The sequence below is a fragment of the Acinonyx jubatus genome, chromosome E1, assembly GCF_027475565.1.
Source record: "Acinonyx jubatus isolate Ajub_Pintada_27869175 chromosome E1, VMU_Ajub_asm_v1.0, whole genome shotgun sequence".
In the NCBI taxonomy this organism is placed as follows: Eukaryota; Metazoa; Chordata; class Mammalia; order Carnivora; family Felidae; genus Acinonyx; species Acinonyx jubatus.
Genome location: NC_069397.1, coordinates 52,219,241 through 52,243,222, shown reverse-complemented (window position 1 = coordinate 52,243,222; position 23,982 = coordinate 52,219,241). Strand labels below are relative to the sequence as shown.

Genomic DNA, 23,982 nt, shown 5'->3' with positions numbered 1-23,982 from the left:
GTCAAGGTGATATCCTCGGGCAGAGCCAAGGGTACTAACACAGAATGATGCCACCACCGGAGGGTTTTTTTTTTTAAAGAGTTCCTATTGCTCAGACTCCGTCCTCCAATCTCAAACGTCTAAGACTGTTGTCAGGTGAAGCTAATCTTGATCTTTTCAAGAATCCACTTTGGAGACAGGAACATCCGGGGCTCCAGAGATTCAGATTGACCGCAGGTACTTCTGATGGACCCAGAACCAAAGCGGAAACTCTTGATAAATATAACGGGGTTTTCTTTTTTAATCCCGGGACCGTCATGCTTTCTATGATGGATGAAAGAGCTACTCAGACATTGGCATTTTGCACCTCCAGTTTATCTTCCTAATTGAAATGTAAGGAGCAACAGTATAGGCCACTTAAGATGCGCAGAACATTTAGAACAAATGCATTATTAAGGAAGAGTAGGAATTACTTCAAGCCTGTTTCCAGAGGGGGGATGGGGAACTAACCATGGCAGAAAGGTTTGGAAGTGAGAATGGAACGGGAGTCACTAAAACAGGGAGAACAAGAGAGACCCCTACCCTTGTATTACCTTGAAATGCCACTGCTGCTCTGTGTGGGTCCACAGCTCTCAGCTGGGCCATACCTCCATGGACTTTGAAGGAGGATTTCTACGGTCCAGCAGTGGAACCAGTATGATGGGCACTGCCCACCCACCAGCCATTTAGGAACGAGTTTTAGGAAAGAATCAAGAGCTATGAGTCATTCTCCCATTTATCTATGTGAAACTGTTGGAAAAAGCAGCTCTTGAAGCTACACGTCTGTCCCATCTCCCGAGGAATATGAAAGCATTAATTAGGTGACGGCTTTGCTGCCCTCAAGTTGTCCTGGAGAAAAACCACCAATGAAGCCCTAAAAGTTCAGTCTCTGGATTCAGAGAATATTCTGTCATTTTAGATACATCCGAAAAAAAACGAAACAGGGTCAATCTTGGTGACTTCTTGAACTCCAGCAAATATGTAAGCAGAGAAGCTGATTAGCCTTCTTATCTTTAGGCTGTCTATTCCAAGAATATGGGTTGCATGTGTCCAGTACATTTCAGTCACCATTCCTGGCCCTGCCCTCAGGGCCTGCAACCCAGTGGTGGAAACAGATATTAAATAAACTCATGGGCATAGCTATCACTTTTGAGGGCCATCATGATGGAAATAAGCAAGGTACTAAGGTCAGGACCAGAAGGAGATCTACTTTGTTTATTTCTTTCCTTATGACTGAATTATTTTCACAAAAATGATGTATGCTCTTTGTAGACATTTAAGCAATATAACAAATCCCAAGAAAAAGTCAAGAAATCCCCTCCAAGTCTCACCTTCCAGGGATGATCAATATAAACGTTTTGTAACCACAATTCTAGACATCTGTCTCTGCATATTTATAGATAAAAGGATGGATGAATGCAAAGAATTTAATTAACATAGGAAGGGGAGTATGTGCTATTTTAAGTTTTCTTTTTTTCTTATTTTAGAGAGAGAGAGCACACACACATACAAGTGGGGGGGGGAGGGGCAGAGGGAGAGAGAGAATCTTAAGCAGACTCCACGCTCAGGTTCGATCCCACGACCCTGGGATCATGACCTGAGCTGAAACCAAGAGTTGGGATGCTCAACTGACCGAGCCACCCAGGCGCCCCTCCCTGCTATTTTAAAATAAGTATTGAATTTCATTAATTTTGAATTCAGCTGAAGCAAAAGAAAGCATAGTAAAGGAATTGCTAAGCTTCAGATAAATATTTTTTAATAGAAGGTATTCATTCATGGAAAACATATAAAGGTAAGAAAAAACTTGTATGGGAACCACTTGTATACGTTTTTTGACAAATATGTTCATTTGCTGTTGGAAAATAGGAATGGGATTGCTGGGTCAGAGAAGATGTGTATGTCGTACTGTCTCTGACACATCTACCCAGGTGTGTGGGAGGTCCAGCTGTCCCACACCCTTGCCAGCATTTGGTGTTGCCAGTCTTGGTAGCTTTAGCCATTCTGTATTGTAGTGCATATGAAATGGCATCTGGGAGTTATCCTTCTATTTCCCCGATGACCGAGACGTCGAGTACATTGCTATTTGGGTAGATTCCTGTGAATGTCTGTTTAAGTCTTTTCCCATTTTTTTTTTCTTTAATTGGGTCCTTTGTCTTTTTCTTATTGATTTGTGAACATCCTTCATATATTCTGGATACGAGTCCTTTGTTAGATGTACGGATTGTGAATCTTTTTTTTTTTTTTTTAATTACTCTGTCTGTGGCATGTCTTTTCAGTTTTTTACTGGTGCCTTTTGAGGAGAAAGCATTTTAAATTTTGATAAGTTCTTAAATTTTTTTTAATCCAGTTGTTCTTTGGGGGATATGTGCCTGTTGTATCTTCTCTAAGAAATCTTTGCCTACCCTGATGCTTCGGATTCTGTGTCTCCTTCTCTCTCTGCCCCTCCCCCCTTGTGCTCTGCCTCTCTCTGTCTCTCAACAATAGATGTAAAAAAAATTAAAAAAAGAAAAGAACTCTTTGCCTATCCTCAGGTTGTGAAGAGATTGTCCTATATTTTCTTCTAGTTGCTTTATACTTTTAGCCCTTACATCTTTAATTTTTGTATATGCTGGGAGATAGGGGTCAAGATATCAGGTTTCTTTCTTTTTCTTTCTTTCTTTCTTTCTTTCTTTCTTTCTTTCTTTCTTTCTTTCTTTCCTTCTTTCTTTCTTTCCCTCTCTTTCTTTTTCTTTCTTTGTTCTCTTTCTTTCTTTCTTTCCCTCTCTTTCTCTTTCTTTCTTTCTTTCTTTCTTTCTTTCACTTTCTTTCTTTCATTCGTTCTTTTTACATATTGAAATCCAGTTGCTCCAGCACCATTTTTGGAAAAGATTTCCTTTCGTTTTGTCAAAGATCTACTGGCCACCTGAATGTGAGGCGGGTGACAGGTTGGATCTGTAGCTCTAGCAGGACTGTGCTGAGGGTCCAGGTCTCTTTGGCAAACTGCAGATGGCATGTGCCTCCCTTCCAGGCGGCAGGGCTGTTGCTTAGGAGGGCTCTTAACTACTGCTCGCTTCCTCTCAGCCCACATTCCACCCGTGCTTGGAGATTACAGGGAATGGGGCATACGCAGGCTGGGAGAAATCCCAGGACAGCTCTGAGAGCTCACCATGTTCCACGGTTAGGAACAGTTGTCTCCAGTGCTCACAAGTGCAGTCAGAATGCCTCCAGCCTGAATTAGGACACCCCCGTTCAGATTGCTGAGGGGGAGTTCCCTGCCCCCTCCCCTTCTCTACTCTTTGATCATTTCCTCCCTGTGACACCATGGTCCTTCCTCATTTGTGAACCCCATGAAGAGTGCTCTGTCTTGCTTTCTCAGGCCCTGTACCCGCTACTAGTGGGGAGAGGGGTCTGACAGCAGACAGGGATGAGGAAATGAATGAAACCCAGCATCTGCCCAAGCCATTGCTGTGATCGAAACCTGTACTTTGTCTGGGGGCCGGTTTCTGATACTCTTGTTATTCTGGCTGGATTCTCCCAGAGAGAACTCCTGGAAACTGCCTCCCACCCAGAGTCCAGCTCCCGTGCCTAGTGTTCATTGGCTGGAGCCCCAACTTCCTGCTCCCCATGGCTCCCTGTGGTGACTGTCACCAACTCCTGGCTGTGCTCTCGGTGCAGGCATTCAGCAGAAAGTCACCATCCCACCATCTCAACTGTCTTGAAAATGGTAGGGTTGATTGGTACAGAAGCTCTTGCCCACCATCCGTTACGTGCCAGCTGTTCGTGACTGTTAAGGTCCTATTAAATTTCCTCCCACTCTTCTCTTTCCCCTTTTCTACCGGATAAACTGGGAGAAGAACCTCAGAGAAATGGTTAGGCACTTGTTTGTCAGTTGCCCCTGGCTGATGATCAGCGGAGACACTTTTAACGACATACCTATTAGATGCCACACAGGAGGAAACGTTTTCGTGGACGGCTCTCTACCGAGTCCCTCAGAATTGTGTTACAGACCTGGGCCAGAGGGTTGGATCATCTTCTGTCCATTAGTTGCAAAGCAGTTTGTTGCTCTTTGGAGTTTAATTCTCCTCCTGACAGTTACCTGGAGAAATCTTATCACCGCTGATTTTATCACCATTGTTGTTATTTTGAAGATTTCTCCTTTTGACTAGATCTGCCAGAATGAAGCCGAGGTACCAAGAGGCATTTGTTACAAACATTCAGAACTAATGAAATGGGAAACAAAGGTAGAGGCACTGAATAAGCACGAATCACCATTTCTGATGATGCCTGTTCTCTGCAAAGGCTGCTATAGCAGGTTCATGCTGAATCCTAGACTGCGGGGAGCATGAATATTCTTGGGATTTCCAGACCTGGATTTCTGCTCAGAGGTGAGCCTTTAGAGAGGCACAGCCTCACTGCCTTTGGGTGGGTCCCAGCACCATCTCTGCTGAGTTTCCGTGGAGGCGGGGCAGTGGGGCGCAGCAGCCAGGAGCGGGCACCATGGCCAGGAGGCAAGACCTGGATTCCTGTGTGACTCTGCCAGGAAGGCAGATGCAAAGCAGGACTTGATAAGGGGGGACAGTGACTTTTGTTCCTTTGTTGGATGTCCCAGGGATAAGAGGACGGTTGTAGGTAGTTGTAGGGTTTTTTTTTTTAATTTTTAATGTTTATTTATTTTTGAGAGAGAGAGACAGGGCATGAGCAGGGGAAGAGCAGACAGAAAGGGAGACACAGAATCCACAGAAGGCTCCAGGCTCTGAGCCGTCAGCACAGAGCCCGACGTGGGGCTCGAACTCACAAACCACGAGATCATGACCTGAGCCAAAGTCAGATGCTTGACAGACTGGGCCACCCAGGCGCCCCATAGGTATTTCTTTTTTAATTGAAAGTAAGACTGTGCAAAATATAGCATACTTACACCATCCTCTCCAACCTTTCCCTTCCCCTATGCTAATTCTAGCTTTTAGTTTTTTTAATGGAGAATTCATGGCACCATTTGCCACCATTGTGGGAGGTTTTGCGATTGACCCCTTTCCTTAACCTGATCTTTGCCCTATCTTCCGGTCCTTTCTTTGCGTACTGCATCATCTGTCTCATTTGTTTCTCAACCTACCCATCAACCAAAGAGGTTAAAATTCAAGGTCAGCTCCAGAGCATGGTCTATATTTTTCTTGTAATTGGTTGTACACCTTACACAGGTTATTATTTAAGGGGACAAGGGACTCTTACCGCCACGCCTGCTGGGGTGGAGCCAGCCAGTGACATAAAGTCTAGACCTCAACTGGACTTCACATGTGGATCTCCAGGGCCAGAAGCTGTCCTTGGTTTTCAGTCCGTTCAAGGGAGGTTTTTAATAACTTGTGAATTGGGAATACCTTCTGAATGCTTTCTGAAGCCACTGAGAGTCATGAATACCTTCTGATCCCATGATAATAGTTTTTAGAGATATTTTGCCTCTTTGAAACAGACTTTGAAATCCATTCCTAAAGACTTTTTCAAATCCTGGCATTTGAGGAACTTGTGCGTTTTGTTTTCTGACCACTCCTGAGATTGTGTTATCCCTTCTTTTCTCTGCATCGAGACTTAATTCTTCCCCCCTGGGAGGTTTTATGCATAATGTTCTTCCTTCATTTGTAAATGCTCCTGGTGCAAAGGAGAAGCTCTCCATCTGTAGTGATGATCTGTAGTGATGATGAATACCTGATCCCGTTTCAACGATACAGGTTTTAAAGTTCGTTCGTTCTTTGATTTATTCAGTAATTATTCATTGAGCATCTATGGGTCAGGTATTGGGGATACGGCCTAAACAGATTGACAAAGCGCCCTGCCCTCTGAGCTTGTGTTTATCATGGGGAGCATATGTGATAAAGAGGTAGGACATGTAAGAGCTAGACTGCATGAGTGCTGTTTGAAGAAAAAAGAAGGCAGGAAAGAGGGTGCCGGGGCATGCTGATGTCATAAGTGGATATTGAGATTGCTCACTACAAAGATGGCCTGTGAGTAAGGGCCTGCAGGAAGTAAGGGGACGAGCCAGAGGGATGTCTGGAGCAAGAGAATACCAGATCGAGACAGAAAAGCAGAAGCCAAGGCCCTGAGGTCGGAGAAAGCTTGGCATGTTCAAGCTTGGGGGGGAGTGTGTAGGCTGGGGAGGGTGTGTATTTTTCTGAAATATGCCAAGAAAATGTACTAATGGGCTACCATTTCCCTGAAACTTACAAGAGAAGAGAGTGTCACGAACTCCTTCCACGGTAGGGGCAAAAGCCGACAGTGTGGGTGTGATGGAGCGGAAGTGTCTCCAAGAGTGTCAGTCATTGCCACGGAGGAGCCCCGGTTCTGGAGAGGAGGGATCGATCGCCTTGTGCCATTTTCAAGATGAAGACGGTCCAGCCACTTGCCCTTGGGGTGCAAACACGAGTCTGCCACGAAGCTGGAATAAAGTGTGGACTCTGTCCACATCCATCCTGACTCCACTGAGTGCATCTGATGGGCTCCCAGTAGGGGATCTGAGTCCCCGGGGCTAGAAAAACCCCTCTCATCGAAAATTACCTGCGGTCTTTTCCTCCTGCCCAGCTGCAGAGTTTTTTGCATTCCAATTATCTCTTGTGGATAAGTGTGGGGAGAAGAAAAATAATTGATGCATTTCACTTGGGCGTCGCAAGCCTGTCACAAAGGAAAGGTCTGGACCTCTTTTTTCCCATTTCAGTGTGACGCTAACAAGAGTGAAAAGCATTGTATTTGAGGGTCTAATTGGCTGCCCTTCAAAGGAATCAGGGAAATGGGCCCGGTGGTAAAGCCACCCAGATTTTTGCCTTGTGAGTTACCGTTCAAAGACTCAGCGGGACAGGTGGTCAGGAAGCGACACTTGGAGGGGCCGAGGGGGAATGGAAGCAGGCCTGGAAGAGAGGGCGAGAGCAAGGTGGTCCGATGTGAAAGGCTCAGATGATTGATCTCAAAGCCTTTTTTGGCATTTTCCTTCAAAAGCACACCCCTGACACGCCCCAGCTTTCCTCCATAAAACTCAAGACTGGAATGTCTTTCTCAGATGCGTACAGCGGTCTTTGAAAGTGTGCGAATGGCTGTGCTCCCTTATCGAGACGGGGATGCTTTTCAATTTTTTAGTGAGACGGTACTTAATTAGGTTTTTTTCCTAAACCAGGTGCAGCATCAACTCACATTATGCGTTTTCTCTTAGCTCACCTCCTCACCAAGGTCCTGAACGTGCTGGGGGCCCGGCCGGGGCCTGGGGGCTTATTTCATGGCTGTGGGTGCAGGGACATTGAAAAGGTTTCTGTAGCCTCTAGCTTTCTGTGATTGTGGCCTCATTAGCACTATATTCTAACAAACACAGTCCAACGTGTAGAACTTAGTAATGTGCTCCCTCAGCCCTTCTCTACTTGACTTCGGTTTGGAGGCTGGGGGAAGTCAGCCCCTGAGAGGAAGCCCAGGGCTCCTGCCCCCTCCCCTCCATGAGCATTCCACAGTTGCTCCCCATTTATTCTCTTCTCGACCATCATAATCCAGCCTTTATATCCACCCAGTGACCTGGACATTTTGGGCCACGACAGAGCATGAGATGATGTCTCAAGAGAACAAAGAGGAAAACGTCCAAGTTTAACTTTGACCCCCACAGGATGAGGTGCTAACACAGTAAGCGTGGGAAGTGCTCTAAGGAGAAGGGAGGACGGGAGTTAGGGAAGAAGCCCTGACTGCAGGATGATCATTAATAAATGAACATGCACGAACTGGGTAACCATCCAGAGCGGCGTGAATGTAGGACGATGGGCACGTGCATGGCGGTGAGTGTGGATGTGCATGTGTGTGTGCACATGCATGCGTGCATACTCCAGTGGAAGGTGAGCAAAGGAAAGGTGGATGGATCGTAGAGCATTTGCCATCACTGGATTTGAATAGCTTTTCCATAGATCTCTATCTTGCTTTGCAAGTTCACTGGCACAGAGCCTCAGGGGCGGGGTGGGGGGGCGCTCCAGGATCCCTCTGCCCGCCGATGAATCCCTCAGGAGGGTGGTGGCTGTGTCCAGAAAGGTGGACCGTTAAGAAACTGCATCTCTCTCCATCTGGCAGCTCTCCGCAACATGAAAAATGCTCCACTTTGCCTGGGTGTAATTAAACTTAGGGCTGAAGTTTTACCCTGCAGCATTGCTGGTAAATTCAATAATGATGAATTAAGTGGAATATTTACAGCATTAATGTGAACAGGATTTAAAATCATATATACATTTCACTTAATTACATTCCTTGTGACTTCCCTCCACCCTCAAAATGTTATTTCAGCATGCAGCCTAATTGCAGCAGCTTTTCTGTCTCAAAATAGCTCCTGTCTCTTCTTTTCCTCTCTCCACACTGATTTGCTCTCTGTATTTGTCTACGATCCTGTTGGAGATATATTTGCCTGCCTGGGTTTTTTGGTTGTGAGGTTCCCTTTTTTTCCCCCAGTGTATTCAATCTGCAGCCACTATAACATTTCTCAGCTTTATTTGGGGGTATAAGATGATTAGGCTATGTTTTCAGGGACAATAATTAGAAATGACGGGGTCCTGAACTCTCCAATCTGTGTCCTCTTTGCCTTGTTCACAATTGGTCGGAGACCCTGGCTGGGTTCTTTCTCCTGGGGAGGGGCCAGGGTGGGACCCTCGAGAATACAGACAGTGCCCCTGGTGGCCACTGTGCCCTCTCACCCGTCAGGAACGCTTCTGCTCATCTTCTATCTGGACTCTCTTTCCTCTCAGACTTGTCCCTGGTGGTTTCCTTGGGAGCGAAGGTGAAGCTGGTCAATTTTCTGTCCGGACTGGTAACTTCCGGCTCCTATCTCAGCCACTTCACCGGCACAACGGGGGGGATTTTTTTTTTATTTATTTTTTCAACATTTTATTTATTTTTGTGACAGAGAGAGACAGAGCATGAACGGGGGAGGGGCAGAGAGAGAGGGAGACACAGAATCGGAAACAGGCTCCAGGCTCTGAGCCATCAGCCCAGAGCCCGACGCGGGGCTCGAACTCCCGGACCGCGAGATCGTGACCTGGCTGAAGTCGGACGCTTAACCGACTGCGCCACCCAGGCGCCCCAACAACGGGGGGGGATTTATAGGACCTTGAATTACCGGGAAGCAGTCTTTTCCCCTTTCCCCTGGTGCCTGAGCTTTGCTCAGCACCCCTGTGACAAATAGGTGCCCAGGTCCCATCCTCTGAGTAGCCAGCCTTGCCGAGGGGGGAGCTCTTCCCGGCACTTAGGCAACCACATCGCAAGAGGGAGCTGCTTGGGTCTGGGGTGACAGACAGTGAGAAGTGGCCCAGCACCCAGCAGGGCACGCACAGTGGACTCTGAACACGTCTCTCTGCTTTGGAGCGAATAATCATCCGTGCTCCCAGGTCCCAGAGGCTTGCTTTCCCCGGGCAAACGTTTCAGTGGTTATTTCTGACCTGCTGTTCTCTGGTTCCACGGACAGCTGCCAAGACTTTATCACAACTGCGGCTTTTGTCTTGATTTGGGCAGTAGCCTGTGGTTGAAGGGGAGGGGAACCCACTTCATACTAGCTGGAGGAGGAGGAGAGAGTGCATCTTAAGGGCACAGAATCCAGGGGTGGGGAGATGCCCCGGGCCTCTGGGGAACACTGGGATTAGGAAGTGGGAAGCTGACGGCAGGCAGGCAGTGTCTATTCATTCCTCTCTGCCTCCCCGCCCAGGCCTATCCTTTCTGCTTGCCATTTGCATCCTGCAACCTGCAGGCCCGTTTTCTAGCTAGAGCTGTGCCCACCCCACCCCCCACCCTGGCTCCCAGTCACTGTGCCCACAGTTCAAGAGAACAGTCCGAGAATCTGGCAGAGTGGGTGAGTTGTACCTGCCTGGTCCCCTTGACTGTCCCTGGGGAGCAGAGTAGAGCACGCCTACCCCAGGCTCTCCCTCTGGGGGTGCCTGTGGGATGTGGGTCTCGGCTTCTAGCTCCCTTCGCTTTAGGACTCTGTCTGCTGGGTGGGACCACCGGCCTCCCCCAGCGCTGGGACAGGAGCGAAAACACTGATCTGGGGCATCGCTTTCCCTCTCCCCCCTGCAGATCTCCCCTGCAGCCAGGGAAGGGGGATCGCCGAGGATTTTGAGAGATAATTAGGTGATGGACATCATAGGCTCATTAGCAGGCCAAACTTTTCCCATTAAAAGACAGGTGGGGCTGCAGATCGGGGCTTTGGGCCCAGCAGCAATGTTCTCTTTGGAGCCACTGAACGGTCAGCCAAAAATCTGCCGGGGAGTGCAGCCACGGGAGTAGGGGGAGGGGGTTCTCTGTGCATCTGGAGAGCATCTGGGGCCATGGGGGACCATTCTCTCCCCTCCCTTTGCTTGGGCCTGGAGCCAAGATTGAAAGTGGGTGAGTGGTGATTTGGGGGTCTACTCGGGATGCTTTGCAGATGAATGAATTGCCTCTGGGCACACCATTCTCAGAGGTAAAGCCAGGAATCATTTCCTGCCTAACCTTGTGCCACCCACCCCCCCCCCCCATCCCCCAATGGCAATTATCCTGAGACCCTTGCAGGTGGCTAACCCGAGTCTGGATGGGAATATTTACCCAGTTGTCCTGTGACAGGATGCACCCGGATATTGTGTAAAGGCAGGGTGTTCAGAGGTATTCTGCGGTCCTGCCTGTTAGGGAGGCATGGAGGGCGTTTCTGAGGCCTCTTCAGGGATGGACACCACAACCAGAGAGAGTTTCACATGAATACACCTGTCTTCCAGGACCCAATTCTGAGTGTGGTCTGCTCACTGCACCCCCCCCCCCCCATTAGAATTACTTTTAGTCCCTATTGAAAAATGTGATCCCTTCCCTCCTTTCAACCTATTTAGGTAAACAGGGGAGGTGTTTTAAATGCAGATGTAGAAAAATCTACAGGTTATGTTAAACAAAAAAAGCCAACTACGAAGCTGGAAACAATATCATTCCTTTTGAGTTAGAAAAAAAAAGGAACTATTGGAAAGGATGAATGTCCTGGTGTTAATGTGATATGTGATATTTTTTTCTGGAAGAATGCATCAGAAGCTTGATCACTGGTTACCTTGGAAAGAGACACTTGGCGGGGGGTGGGGGGAGGGAAACTCCTGGTTTTCATTTCAACCTTTTCTGTTTGCATTTCTAACCACATACCTCTGTTATTTTCATGCTTTTAAATGCCATCAGGGATTATCTGGGCAGTGGGATTACACACCCATTTTCTTTTCTTCTCTATGCTCTCTTCGTGTTAAGAAAACCAATTTTTAAAAACGCACTTTAAGAAGATGAACCTGCCACCCGCTGACAGTAGTGGATTCTCCAGGGAGGGAGCCCAGGGTTGCATATTTAGCACGCACTCCAATATCCCAGGGTGCGGCAGATCAGAGAATGCCACCCCAAAACGTGCCACTGGCATATCGATTATTTGGAGCAGACGCTTGAGGAACAGCAGAGGCAGGAAGGACTCTCTGACCTCTCCCTTCCTACCTAAAAACATGACATAGGGGCGCCTGGGTGGCTCAGTCGGTTGAGCGTCCCGACTTTGGCTCAGGTCACGATCTCGCGGTTTGTGGGTTCGAGCCCCGCGTCGGGGCTCTGTGCTGACAGCTCGGAGCCTGGAGCCTGCTTCCGATTCTGTCTCCCTCTCTCTCTCTGCCCCTCCCCTGCTCACTCTGTCTCTCTCAAAAATAAATACACATTGGAAAAAGAATAATAAAAAAACAAAACATGACATAAAATTTCCTGTGAGGAAGGTACCCTCCTTGTACCAGGAAGGGCAGAAGTTCTGTGCAGCGCCAGAGATTCTTGTCATCCTGGAGAAGTGCCCACGAGGTGCCCAGTGAAAACAACCCCTGTCTCTATCGGTGCCTCCGTGTATTTATTTACCCTCCCGCAGTCTGTCATCCTTCAAGCCCAGTTCCCCTTGCTTGTGTCTTGTTACTTCTCTACAAATCTGTTGCTCTTTGTTTACATGCTCCATAAGCCCCAAATTCTAATCACTCCTTTGAGTTACTCATCACCCAGCTTCACCCACGTATGTATGTGCTGCCCACGTTAATAAACTCTGTTTTTCTCTTGTCAGTCTGTCCTTTGTCTGTTTAATCTCCAGGCCCCAGCTGCAGAACCTAGGAGGGTGGAGGACAGGTTTTCCTTTCTCTCCTGTAAGAATCTGATGCTTCCCAGATCCTTGCAAGTGGACATTTTGACAAACAGCAGAGCAAACATTGTCTGGTGATTTTCTTGTCCCTTTCACTGCTACCGCTTGGGGATGGCGACGCTGGGGCTCATTGCTTTGGGGGTGCCTACTCGCGATGCACATTTCTGAGCCTAGCCCCAGAGAAATTGTTGGCGTCCTATTCAGGAACCAGCTGGAGAAAACTCTTTCAAAGAGCTCATGGGATGAGGCCAGGCTACCTGGCTGATCTCCCTATTTCAAGGTCAATTTTTTGTAATCATGGAGTGAAATCCATTGTATACACAGTCCCCGGGATTATGCAAAATGTGCACACAAGTGGGGAAGGGGGACCTTTGGGTGCTATCTTTAGAATTCTGCCTATCTCATGAACGCTGAAGAGAACTTTTCAATTTTTTTTTTTTTTACCATTAATATGATGTTTCGTAGGTAGAGTTTTGATAGATATCTTTTTTTTATTTTATTTTTTTTTAATTTTTTTTTCAACGTTTTTTTATTTATTTTTGGGACAGAGAGAGACAGAGCATGAACGGGGGAGGGGCAGAGAGAGAGGGAGACACAGAATCGGAAACAGGCTCCAGGCTCTGAGCCATCAGCCCAGAGCCCGACGCGGGGCTCGAACTCCCGGACCGCGAGATCGTGACCTGGCTGAAGTCGGACGCTTAACCGACTGCGCCACCCAGGCGCCCCGATAGATATCTTTTGATAGATACTAAAGATAGTCTCTTTTTATCCACAGTCATTTTGCATCTATGTTCTTTTTTTAAATATTTATTTATTTTAGAGAGAGAGAGAAACAGACATAGTGCGAGCGAGGTTGGGGCAGAGAGAGAGGAAGACACAGAATCCGAAACAGGCTCCAGCCTCTGAGCTGTCAGTACAGAGCCTGATGTGGGGCTCAAACCCATAAGCCGTAGATCATGACCTGAGCCGAAGTTGGACGCTCAACAAACTGGAGCCACCCAGGCACCCCTGCATCTATGTTCATAAGTGAGTGTGGCTTAAAATTTTTATTTATGTTTTGTTTCTCTGGTGTGAATATTAAAGTTACAACAACATCATCCAGGGTCGAGTTGTCTTTCTTCCCCTCCCTCCCAACCATTCATCCTCTGGAATTATTATTCTTTGATAATTTGATAGTGTAGAGGAGGGGGAAAAAAAAACAAAAAACACTTTACCTCTACTGTCTTATGTTCAGTGCCTGGGACCTGTGAATTAAACTGACAAAAGACAGACTAACAGGAGAAACACAATAAAATTTTATTGTTAATTTTATGTGCATGAGGGCTCCACAGAAAAGACCTGAAAACCCAAAGCAGTGTTTAGGATTGAGAACTTATATACCATTTTGACATGGGGTCAAATTACTAGGCAAATTACTAGACAAAGAAAAAAAAATCTGAGCTTCTGGGGCCACACATTGTGGGGGAAAAATATATGGGGGAAACTAATGGTGGGTAAGGATTATTTGGTAGGGTTTGTGATGCAAACCAATCATCTCTGGTGTGTTCTCTTTCTGGTACAGGGAGGGGCAGGCACCATTAGGAATGGCGATTTATATCCTGCCCTTAGGCAGAAGGGGAGAAGGCAGAGAGTTCTTCCTGAACCTGCTGTTGCTCAATTGCCTTAAGCTAAAAATAATCCTTACGCCCAAACGGTGTATTTGGGATCCCCTTCAGTAGTCTCTCAGTACTGCCATTTTGCTTCTAATGTGTGTGTGTGTGTGTGTGTGTGTGTGTGTGTGTGTGCGCGCACGCGCGCGCGCGCGCGCGCACATCACACTGCACACCAGAGGCTGTGCACCTTGGAGACGTGCTGGGGATGGTGGTATGACGTTACCCAAGACGGATAGTGCTTCTCTCTCTTTTGTGTTGTTCTTTCTATTTGCCACCTACTTTCTCCCCTCTTTTGGACTTCATTGGGTGTATTGACCTTTCTACACGACTTTCTCCTTTTTTTCCCCCACGCTTTATTTGTTTGAACGTTTTAAATTCACTTTCGTGTTTGTGGCTACCTTTGACGTTTTAACAGGGATAGTAGACTTAATGATGTTCGAAATTAATGAGTACCTCTCTCCCCTCCTCCCTAGCAATCTTTCAGGGCCCTGGATGCTGTAACTTGCTTTACCCCGGCATCGTCCATATTAGTTTTCTAACATTTTAGTTCTACCTTTTTTTTTTCTGATACCTCCAAGTTAGTTACTAGTATTGTTATTGTTTTATTTTTTTAAGCGTAGATTTTATTTTTTCAGAGCAATTTTAGGTTCACAGCAAATTGGGCTGAAGGTTCAGAGATCCCTCATATACTCCCCGCCCTCTCTCATGCACGGCCTCCCCCGTGGTCAACACCCCCGGACCAGAGAGGTACGTTTGTGACTTCTAAAGAACCTTTGTGGACGTATCATTAGCACCCAGAATCCACAGTTTACATTAGGGTTCACTCTTGGTCTTGTACATTCTTTGGTTTTAAACAAACATATAATGCCATGTATCTACCATTACAGTATCATGCAGAGTATTTTCACTGCCCTAAAAATCCTCTGTGCTCCTCCTATCCCCCCTCCCCACCGACAACCACTCCTCTCTTGACTGTCTCCATAGTTTGATTTTTCCAGAATGCCATACGGTCGAACACATACAGTCTGTGTTCACGTACAGCCTTTTCATTATTGCCTTCTTTCACTAAGTAATAGGCATTTGAGGCTCATTCATGTCTTTTCATGGCTTGATAGCTCGTTTCTTTTCAGTGTTGAATAGTATTCCCTTGTCTGGATGTGCTAACATCTGGATGTTTATCCGTTCACCTGCTCAGGGGCATGTCGGTTGCTCCTAAGTTTTGGCAGTTATGAAGAAAGCTGCTATAAACATCCATGTGCAAGATGTTGTGAGGATGTAAGTTTTCAACTCCTTTGGGTGAATACTAAGGGGTATGATTGCTGGATCATCTGGTAAAAGTATGTTTGGTTTTATTTTTTTTTTAATTTTAGAGAGAAAGAGAGAGAGAGAGAGGGAGAGGGGCAGAGAGAGAGAGAGAGAGAGAGAATCCCAAGCAGGCTCCACACTCACATGGAGCCCAGTTCGGGGCTCAATCTCACTGCTTTAAGACCTGAGCTGAAATCGAGGGTCAGATTCTCAACCAACTGAGCCACCCAGGTGCCCCTATTATATATATATTTTTAATTTTTTTAATGGTTATTTATTTTTGAGACAGAGAGCGACAGAGCATGAACGGGGAGGGTCAGAGAGAGAGGGAGACACAGAATCGGAAGCAGGCTCCACGCTCTGAGCTGTCAGCACAGAGCCCGACGCGGTGCTCGAACTCATGGACCATGATATCATGACCTGAGCCGAAGTCGGATGCTTAACCGACTGAGCCACCCAGGCGCCCCACCCAGGTGTCCCTATATTAGCTATAATTCTATTCTGTATAAGTTTGTCATTTATAAGCCACACTTTCTTGATAACTGTAGCTTTAACATAAATCTTCTGATTTCAAACAATGATTAAAAAGCTTTGAATAAGCATTTTGATAACAGTTTAATAAGCATAAGTGAGTCCTTAATTTAGGATCCTCTAATGATTCAGGATCTTGTAATGCTTTAGAGCCATTATCTCATTTATTCAGCCAACACATGTTTAGTAATTTCTTGACATTTACCAGACATTGATTATTTTTATTATATAAGACCACGAATGGAGATAGAAGGAATCAGAATAAACCTAGATTGGGAGGTCTATATTTTTCTTCTGAAAACTTCTATTAAAAAACAGAAAATAGACCTTTAAAATAGACCTTAAAAATATTATTATTATTATCATTTTAGAAAGAGGGGAGAGGCAGAGAGAGAGAAGGAGAGAGAGAATCCCAAGCAGCTCTTTGCTGTCAGTGAAGAGCCTGACGTGGGGCTTGATCTCATGACACTGGGATCGTGACCCGAGCCAAAATCAAGAGTCGGGTGCTTAACCGACTGCGCCACCCAGGCGCCCTCCCCCCGCCCAACTTTTAAATTTTAATGACATTCTGCTTATCAATTCTTGTTATTGCTTTATATGATCAGCAGTTGTGTGTATTTTCCAGCAATTCTGCCCATTTCTTTGTTCACCATCGTTCCACGCTTCACACCCCTTTCCCTTTTCTTTCTTCCTTTATTATTTCCTTACTCAGGATCCAGAAGGATAAACATCTCTTCTCTCATCTAAAAATACCTCTATTTTGCTCTGACTCTTGAAGGAAAAACTGAGTTGCATCTAAATGCCTCGGTTGACAGAAAGTTTTATTTCCTCTGGCACGTTGACAACGTCATTGCGAAGTATTACTGCACTTCGACCGCAAGAGTTGTGTTACATGTCGCGGTCTCTGTGAGCGTCACAAAGACGTATCCAGTAGCGGCCTCCTCTCTGTTTTCTGTCTTTCCCTGTGGTATCGTTTTCATTTGTCTTGGTGTTTCTCGGTTTCAGCATGGTGGGGCGTTGTAGGTGTACGTGTGTGTGCGGGTGCCGTTCTGCGTAAGACTTGGAGAGCTCTTCTTTCCTTATCACTCAAAGGCTTACCTCTTTATTTAGTTACGCATTTATTTATTTATTTTTGCTGGTGCTTTTATTTTTAATTCTCTTTTTCTGTTTTCTTTTCTTTATTTTTATTTCTTTTAAATTTTATTTAAATCCGAGCTAGTGAACATCCAGTGTGATGATGGTTTCAGGAGTAGAATTTAGAGATTCATCCCCTACATGTAACACCCAGTGCTCATCCCAACAAGTGCCCTCCTTAGTGCCCATCCCTCATTTAGCCCATCCCCCCACCCAACACCCCACCAGCAACCCTCGGTTTGTTCTCTGTATTTAAGAGTCTCTTTTGGTTGCTGGGTGGCTCAGTCGGTTGAACGTCCGACTTCGGCTCAGGTCATGATCTCGCGGTTCGTGAGTTTGAGACCCACGTCAGGCTCTGTGCTGACAGCTCGGAGCCTGGAGCCTGCTTCCCATTCTGTGTTTCCCTCTCTCTCTGCCCCTTGCCCACTAGCACTCTGTCTCTCCCTCTCTCTCTCTCTTAAAAATAAATAAACATTTGTATAAAAAAAAAAGTCCCTCATGGTTTGCCTCCCTCTCTATTTTTATCTTATTTAAGCTGAATACTCATTATTATTATTATTATTATTATTATTATTAATTTCTGGGAAGTTTTTAGCAATTATCTCTTCTTAGCAATTATCTCTTCAAATTTACCTCTTCCTCATTCTTCATTGTCTTCTGCAGCACTTAATAGATGTTTATTCTATGCTCTTATATATCTGCCCCACGTGTTACACTTTCCTTGATGTTCTTTATCCCTTTATCTCTCTGTGGGCTCTTCTCTGGTTCATGGATTAGACACTGAGCTGATTGTCACCCACTTTTTAAGTTGACTGTTAAGTTTTTTATTTTTTATTTTTTTTAATGTTTATTTATTTTTGAGACTGAGAAAGAGCGTGAACGGGGGAGGGCCAGAGAGAGGGAGACGCAGAATCTGAAGCAGGCTCCAGGCTCAGAGCTGTCAGCACAGAGGCCGATGCGGGGGTTGAACTCATGGGAGTGTGAGATCATGACCTGAGCTGAAGTCAGATGCTTAACCGACTGAGTCACCCAGGCGCCCCAGACTGTTGAGTTTTTAATTGCAATGACTAGTTTTTATTTTTGAATTGTCTCTGGCTTTTTTTTACTGTGTCTGCTTCCCTTTGTTACAGCTCGTTCTTTTCTTACAGGTTTGATTTCTTCTTTTATGTGTTTCGTGTCTTTAATGCCAGGTTAGGCGTATTTATATTTTAAAGCCATGTTTCTCCTTGGTGCATCATGGACTCCATTTGTCGGTGTGTTGTTTTCTCGTAGGCTTTGTAACTTTTTATTTTTAATATTTTATTTATTTTTGAGAGAGAGAGAGTGTGAGTGAGGAGAAGGGCAGAGAGAGAGGGAGACACAGAATCTAAAGCAGGCTCGAGGCTCTGAGCTGTCAGCACAGAGCCCGACACGGGGCTCGAACCCATGAAGTGCGAGATCATGACCTGAGCCGAAGTCGGACGCTGAACCGACTGAGCCACCAGCGCCCTGGCTTTGTAACTTTTTAGACCAGTACTTCTCTAGTGGGGTGTGCTTCTGCTCGAAGGATTCCCAAGGCCCTGGATCATGGGAGGACCTTCAACATGGTTTTGCACTTGCTTCTGTAAGACCCTTTTATAGTGATGTTAGCCCGGAACTGATTTTTACAGTGACGTCCAAGTCGGGGTTTTCCCAGCCCAGCAGACACTAGAGACTCAGAACCCTGAACGATTAAGGTGAAAGCCCATGGTTCTTGTTCTTCAAACAGTTTTTCCTCCAGGAACCAGGCAGAAACATGTAATCATTCTTTTGTCTCTCTGTGCAGCTGGATAGATCTTTTTGTCCTACTTTCCTGCCCCCTTCCACATAGGGACAGAATTTCGTGAGCCTTGCATTTATAGACTCTCACCACCTGCCTCGTGTGGCACAAGGCCTCCTCTTTGCTGCATGAGGACAGTAACACTCAGAACCCGTTAATGGGGCCTCGGTAATCCCTAGGCAACATCTGAACCTGAACCGGTTTTGGTATTTAGGCTCTGGTTTATAGCTTCCTTGTCATCAGTGATCCCTTTTCTTTGTTGCAAGCTCAGATGTGCATTTAAAACCCTTTTGTTTATCGCATCCGTCATTTCTAGGCACTGTGGAGGGAGATTTTGGTTGTATCTTAATGTTTAAATCTTGCTGGAAACAGACCTGTCTCTAGGAGAAATGTAAATTTGCACAGCCGTTGTACCGTGTCCTGTCTTGAGTTGTACACGAGGTCCGAGGTGTCCCAGCCTCTGCCAGGCAGCAGGCAGTGCCCCTTACGTACGTGTCACTTCCCGGAGCTTCACGATGCGTATCTTTTTTAAGACTTGTGACTTGACATTTCCGTAATGTTGACAATGAAATGAAAATGCCGATCCGCGTTCAAATTCGACAGGACTGATGTAAGTGGCAGGTCAGGACTTCTGTTAGGCTGTTCGGCAGGGAGGGAGGTTTTGAGTGGGGACTCCTTTTATGAGTGGGGAGTACATCTGTAACTATTTTGGGGTTGTGGGCGTGCAGCTCCAGGTGTTTTCCGTATGCACCCACCATACTCAGGACCAGGAGGGAGACAACTCAGCATTGCAGTAGGTGGGGGGGGGGGGGGGGGTTGGAAAACTCTCCTGCTAACCCTTTCACCCTGGTGCCCTGGGTGCCCAGGGAGGTGGTTGATGGTGAGGCCAGCGCATTCCTGAGAATCTTTTTGGCAATCAGTTTCCTTTGAGATGGATAGGCTACTAACAGGAAGGAGTAACGGGATCTTAGGCTCTGCTTGAGAGTGGTGCTTGAGGGGGAAAGGAGATTCTGCTCAGTGGTTTATCAGAAGTCTTATCTTGGTGCATGATTTTCTTTTTAGGAGGAAGGGGAAACTTTAAAGCCACTTGGTGACATGAACGGACAGAGGAGAAAGAGATAGGAGAAAATCTAGGATGAGCATTAACTTCCTTGGGGCTTATGCTAAAGTGTCGCCCGGGTTTCAATTAGCAGAGCACCTCCTTCCCCATTCCTGGCGGATCAGCGGTTACCATGGCAGCAGGCACACTGCTCTCTGTATAGCCCACCCTGTGGCGCGCCAGGTCCTGTTTGCTGAGCCCAGACCTGACTTCTCCGCAGGCTCGGGGTTCTACTGGCATCGAGTGGGACAGATTTTGGTGGGGAGGTGGTTTATGGTTTTGAGATGTGCCCGGCAGCTCTGTCTCAGTCGGATATTCTGTTCCTGCTCCCGTGCTTCCGACTGGAACCTTACACGCGAAGGCATCACAGGCTGTCCCGTGGGCAAGCACACCTCCTTGCCACTTCCCTTGGACCCTCACCTGGTGTCTCTCCATGGGTTTCCTTTGGTTGGCTCCTCCTGGAACAGGGTTTCTCAGAATGGGTTCCGTGGGCTTTCCACCCAGGCACTTGTTCCCACGTTCCTGGTTTGGCGAATGAGGAAGATTGTGGAATCTGTCATTCTAATAGAAATTACGAGAGGAGGGGATACACCCCTAAGGGGATAAGTCTATCCCATTTGGTGCAAGGTGAACAAAACTGGTAAGAGTCCTAAGTAGGATTCCTAGTAAACACCTGTCAAGGAATCTGGGCTGGACATAACAGCCAGGGAGTCCATTCTCAATGGGCTTCTTTTGTGTTTTTCTGGATCCCTCTTTCTCCTCTAAACTATGTTCCCTCGGGTGCCTGTCACACCTTCAAACTCCGGAGCCCTGCCCAGTTCTCCCAGAAGTTCCAAGCAACTGCACTGAAGAAAAATACTTTTTTTTTTAAATTAATGTTTATTTATTTTTTGAGAGAGAGACAGAGTGCGAGCCAGGGGAGGGGCAGAGAGAGAGGGATTCACAGAATCCGAAGCAGACTCCAGGCTCCGAGCTGTCAGCACAGAGCCTGTCATGGGGCTTTAACTCACGAACTATGAGATCATGACCGAGGCTGAAGTCGGATGCTTCACTGACTGAGCCACCCAGGCGCCCCCAAAAAAACTTAGTATGATTTTTGTGGAAGTTATTTAGGCGATCCTTCTTTTTAAAATGTTGTTTTATTATAACCTGAGACCTATCTTCTTAACAAATTTTGAAGGGTACACACACACGTTATTGTTGACTTTGGTACAATGTTATATGGGAGATCTCCAACGGCTTATTCATCTTGCTTAACAGATATTATGCCCACTGATTAGTAACTCCGTCTTCCAAAAATACGGAATGCTTTCACCCATTTGGGTGTCATCTTTGGACACGGGCCAGGCTTACCTTCTTGGCTTCTCTTCAATTTTAGTATATGCGCTACTGAAACGAGCAGGTTGGTTGATTTGTTTGCTTGCATACGTATGTACGTGCGTATGTGTTTTTGCAAGTTCAAGTTTGAGAACCACTGCAGAAGACTCTGCTTGGCCTGGCCTCAGTTAGGTTCTTGTACCATCCAGTGGTTCCCAGCCTGTGAGAGTCACACACACACACACACACACACACACACACACGCACGCACACACGGCTTCAGCCCTGCACCTCTCTTTGTGGTGAGAGCTCCCGTGTCATTTGACATAATTGACATTACATTTGCCAGCCCTGTTTCATGGTGGTCCTCTTTTTTTTTTTCTTGGGGCCTGAGGGGCAAAGAGAGAGGGAGATAGAATCCCAAGCAGGCACCATGCTGCCAGCACAGAGCCTAGCACGGGTCTTGAACTCATAAACCGTGAGATCTTGACCTGAGCCGAAATCAAGAGTCGGGCATTTAACCGACCGAGCCACCCAGGTGCCACCACATTGGTCCTCTTTCACATTCGTGGTCCGCCGTAATCCAGACATCGCCTAGAGAGAATGTCCTTCTGAAGCCTTCGTTTTCAGCAAGGCATTTATTTTCTGCTTTCGGCGGAAGCTGAAGGAGTACGGAGCTCTCAGCAGCCACGTCTCTCCCTTTCTCCGAACCCCCGTTGGATGGCATTTCCTTTCCCACTAGGAACCAAGCCATTCCTCACGGTCCCCTGTGGTCACGTGAGAAGGTCTCTTCCCAGCCTGGCAAACATTTCTGCTCTGCCCCATTAAATCCTATTCGTTTCACCAAGCAGGGTCTGCCCTTGAACATGAGGGCCGCCTCACTCGTCCCCACACTGACCGCACTGGTAAGCCCCACTCCACGTGGCTTCCGATGGTTTTTATTCCTGCTGTCTCAGAACCAGGTTTTGTTTCGGTTTGGTTTTTTTTCGCTTTGTGCTTTAGCTTCAAGCGACCTCAGGTCAGTACAGATAGCTCCCTCTGTCAGTCTTCTCCTGTCTGACCCAGCCCTTCTGCCTCACAAAGCAGAGGGCTCAAGAGCTAAGCTTCCCACACTGGGGTCCATGCGGGGCGTCCTCCACGGCATCTGGGCTTCTCGGCATAGTGCCTGCCTGGTGTCCTTACACAGAGACAGACGCCCTCTGAAGATTTGGGGTAGCCCCTAAATCTTAACCAAAAATGGTAGAGAAAGAGAATGTGTTTCCCTCCTGGGAGCTACATTTGTTTCCAGAGACCAATTCTCCTCCTGGCCCTTCCCCTTCCTACTTACGTTGATGGGAAACCTGGGGAGTAAGGAATAGTGCTCATTCTTCTCGGAAATTAGCTGTTGGGTGCTATTTCAACGATCCAGTTTCCAAGGTGAATTTCTAAAAATTATATGTATACATTTTTTAAAAACATTAAATTTTAAAATGGAAATTTAATGGCCTAATGAAATAGCATTGAGTATATGATATAGTACATAGATCATGTATGTATTTATGCACATGTGTGCACATGTAAAGTTTATCTGCCTATCCGTCCATCTGTCTGTCTATCTATCTATCTATCTATCTATCTATCACAGTTTTCTCTGGATAATAAACAACCACCCAACACACTTTAGGGATGCTAGTGACCTACTTTGTCCCCATCTCTCTGGTTGTAACATTTTTTAGGAAGCGCAAACTGGTATTAATGTTAGTCTAAGTAAACGACATTAGATGAAAAATCTGCTATTCAAAAAAGAAAGAAGGAAGGAAGGAAAAAGAAAGAAAGAAAAGAGGACAAAATTACTTTGTAGTCCAAAGCAGAATAGACAATCTTAAAGGGCACCAAGCCCTCTCCGAGTATTGATGGAAAGTCTCTATTACCTTTAGCAGCTGGTGACCCTTCCTGAAAGTTGAAAATGTTGACATGACCATGAATCTTAAAAGGCTGTCACTTCATAGCCAAGACTGGGCTCAACTCTGCCAGCACAGAATATTGGGATCTGAAGGTATTTGAAAACTCTGCACCAAATCCTATCATGATCCATTTTTTTCTGCCCCTTCATGGCCTTCTGCCCTTTTGGGCTTAAGTTAAGAACGGATTAAGTGTACTAGGCACATCATTAGCCTTCTTTTTTTCTTCTTCTTATTTTTTTTTAGTGTTTATTTATTTTGAGAGAGAGAGAAAGAGATAGAGGAGCAAAGAGAGAGGGAGAGAGAGAGAATCCCAAGCAGGCTCCCCACCATCAGTGCAGATGGGGCTGGAACTCACCAACTGTGAGATCATGAGCTGAAACCAAGAGTTGGGTGTTTAACCAACCGAGCCACTGAGGTATCCCAGCCTTTGATGCCCTCAGCCGGCCTGCCAGCCTCTTAGGCCGTGTCTGTCTTACTCCTCCCTGCCCACACCATCCATCCACCTTTGACTGACAGCCCCCAGAGGAAGTTTGGGAGAAACTACCAGACCACCTCAAATCAAATAAATTGGTGATAATCTGCATGTGGGCACACATGTGCATATTCTCTCTCTCTCTCATTCTCTCTCTCTCTCTCTCTCTCACACACACACACACACACACACCTGCACATCCTGAAAAGGTGAATAAGAGGAACACTTCTGGGCTCACAGCCATTGTAGCTTTCTTCCCCATTGATCCTGGCAAGGGAAACAGGTGGCTTCTGTGTCCGAATCACTTTTCCCCATCTGGTGAATGGGGACGTGGCGGAAAAAGTAGCAGATTGGTACAAGAGCTGCTGGGCTTGTTGGCCACATGCCCATCTGGTGGCACCAGCAGATTTTTCTGTTCACAGTCCACCCCCCACCCGCAAGTCCGACCTTGGCAGAAGTTTACCCAAATACGATGTGACCTTGTGTTCTTTGTACGATGTGTTCTTTGTGGAGAGGACCCATGAGTCTGGAAGTGTGGATTTTCTTTGTTAGTTGGGACTCATTCTTGTAGAGCTGGGTTCTTCTT

The 23,982-nt window shown here is 46.5% G+C and overlaps 1 protein-coding gene and 1 non-coding gene across 12 annotated transcripts in view; one reads left to right on the top strand and one right to left on the bottom strand.

Moving 5' to 3' along the window:
• The window catches only part of SLC39A11 (solute carrier family 39 member 11), a 422,497-nt gene that overhangs the window by 236,916 nt on the left and 161,599 nt on the right, over positions 1-23,982 (top strand). The gene's annotated exons all lie outside the window — the stretch shown is intronic.
• LOC113596100 (U6 spliceosomal RNA) lies at positions 20,959-21,064 on the bottom strand. Its single transcript, XR_003416809.1, has one exon. It is a non-coding gene; the product is annotated as a U6 spliceosomal RNA (small nuclear RNA).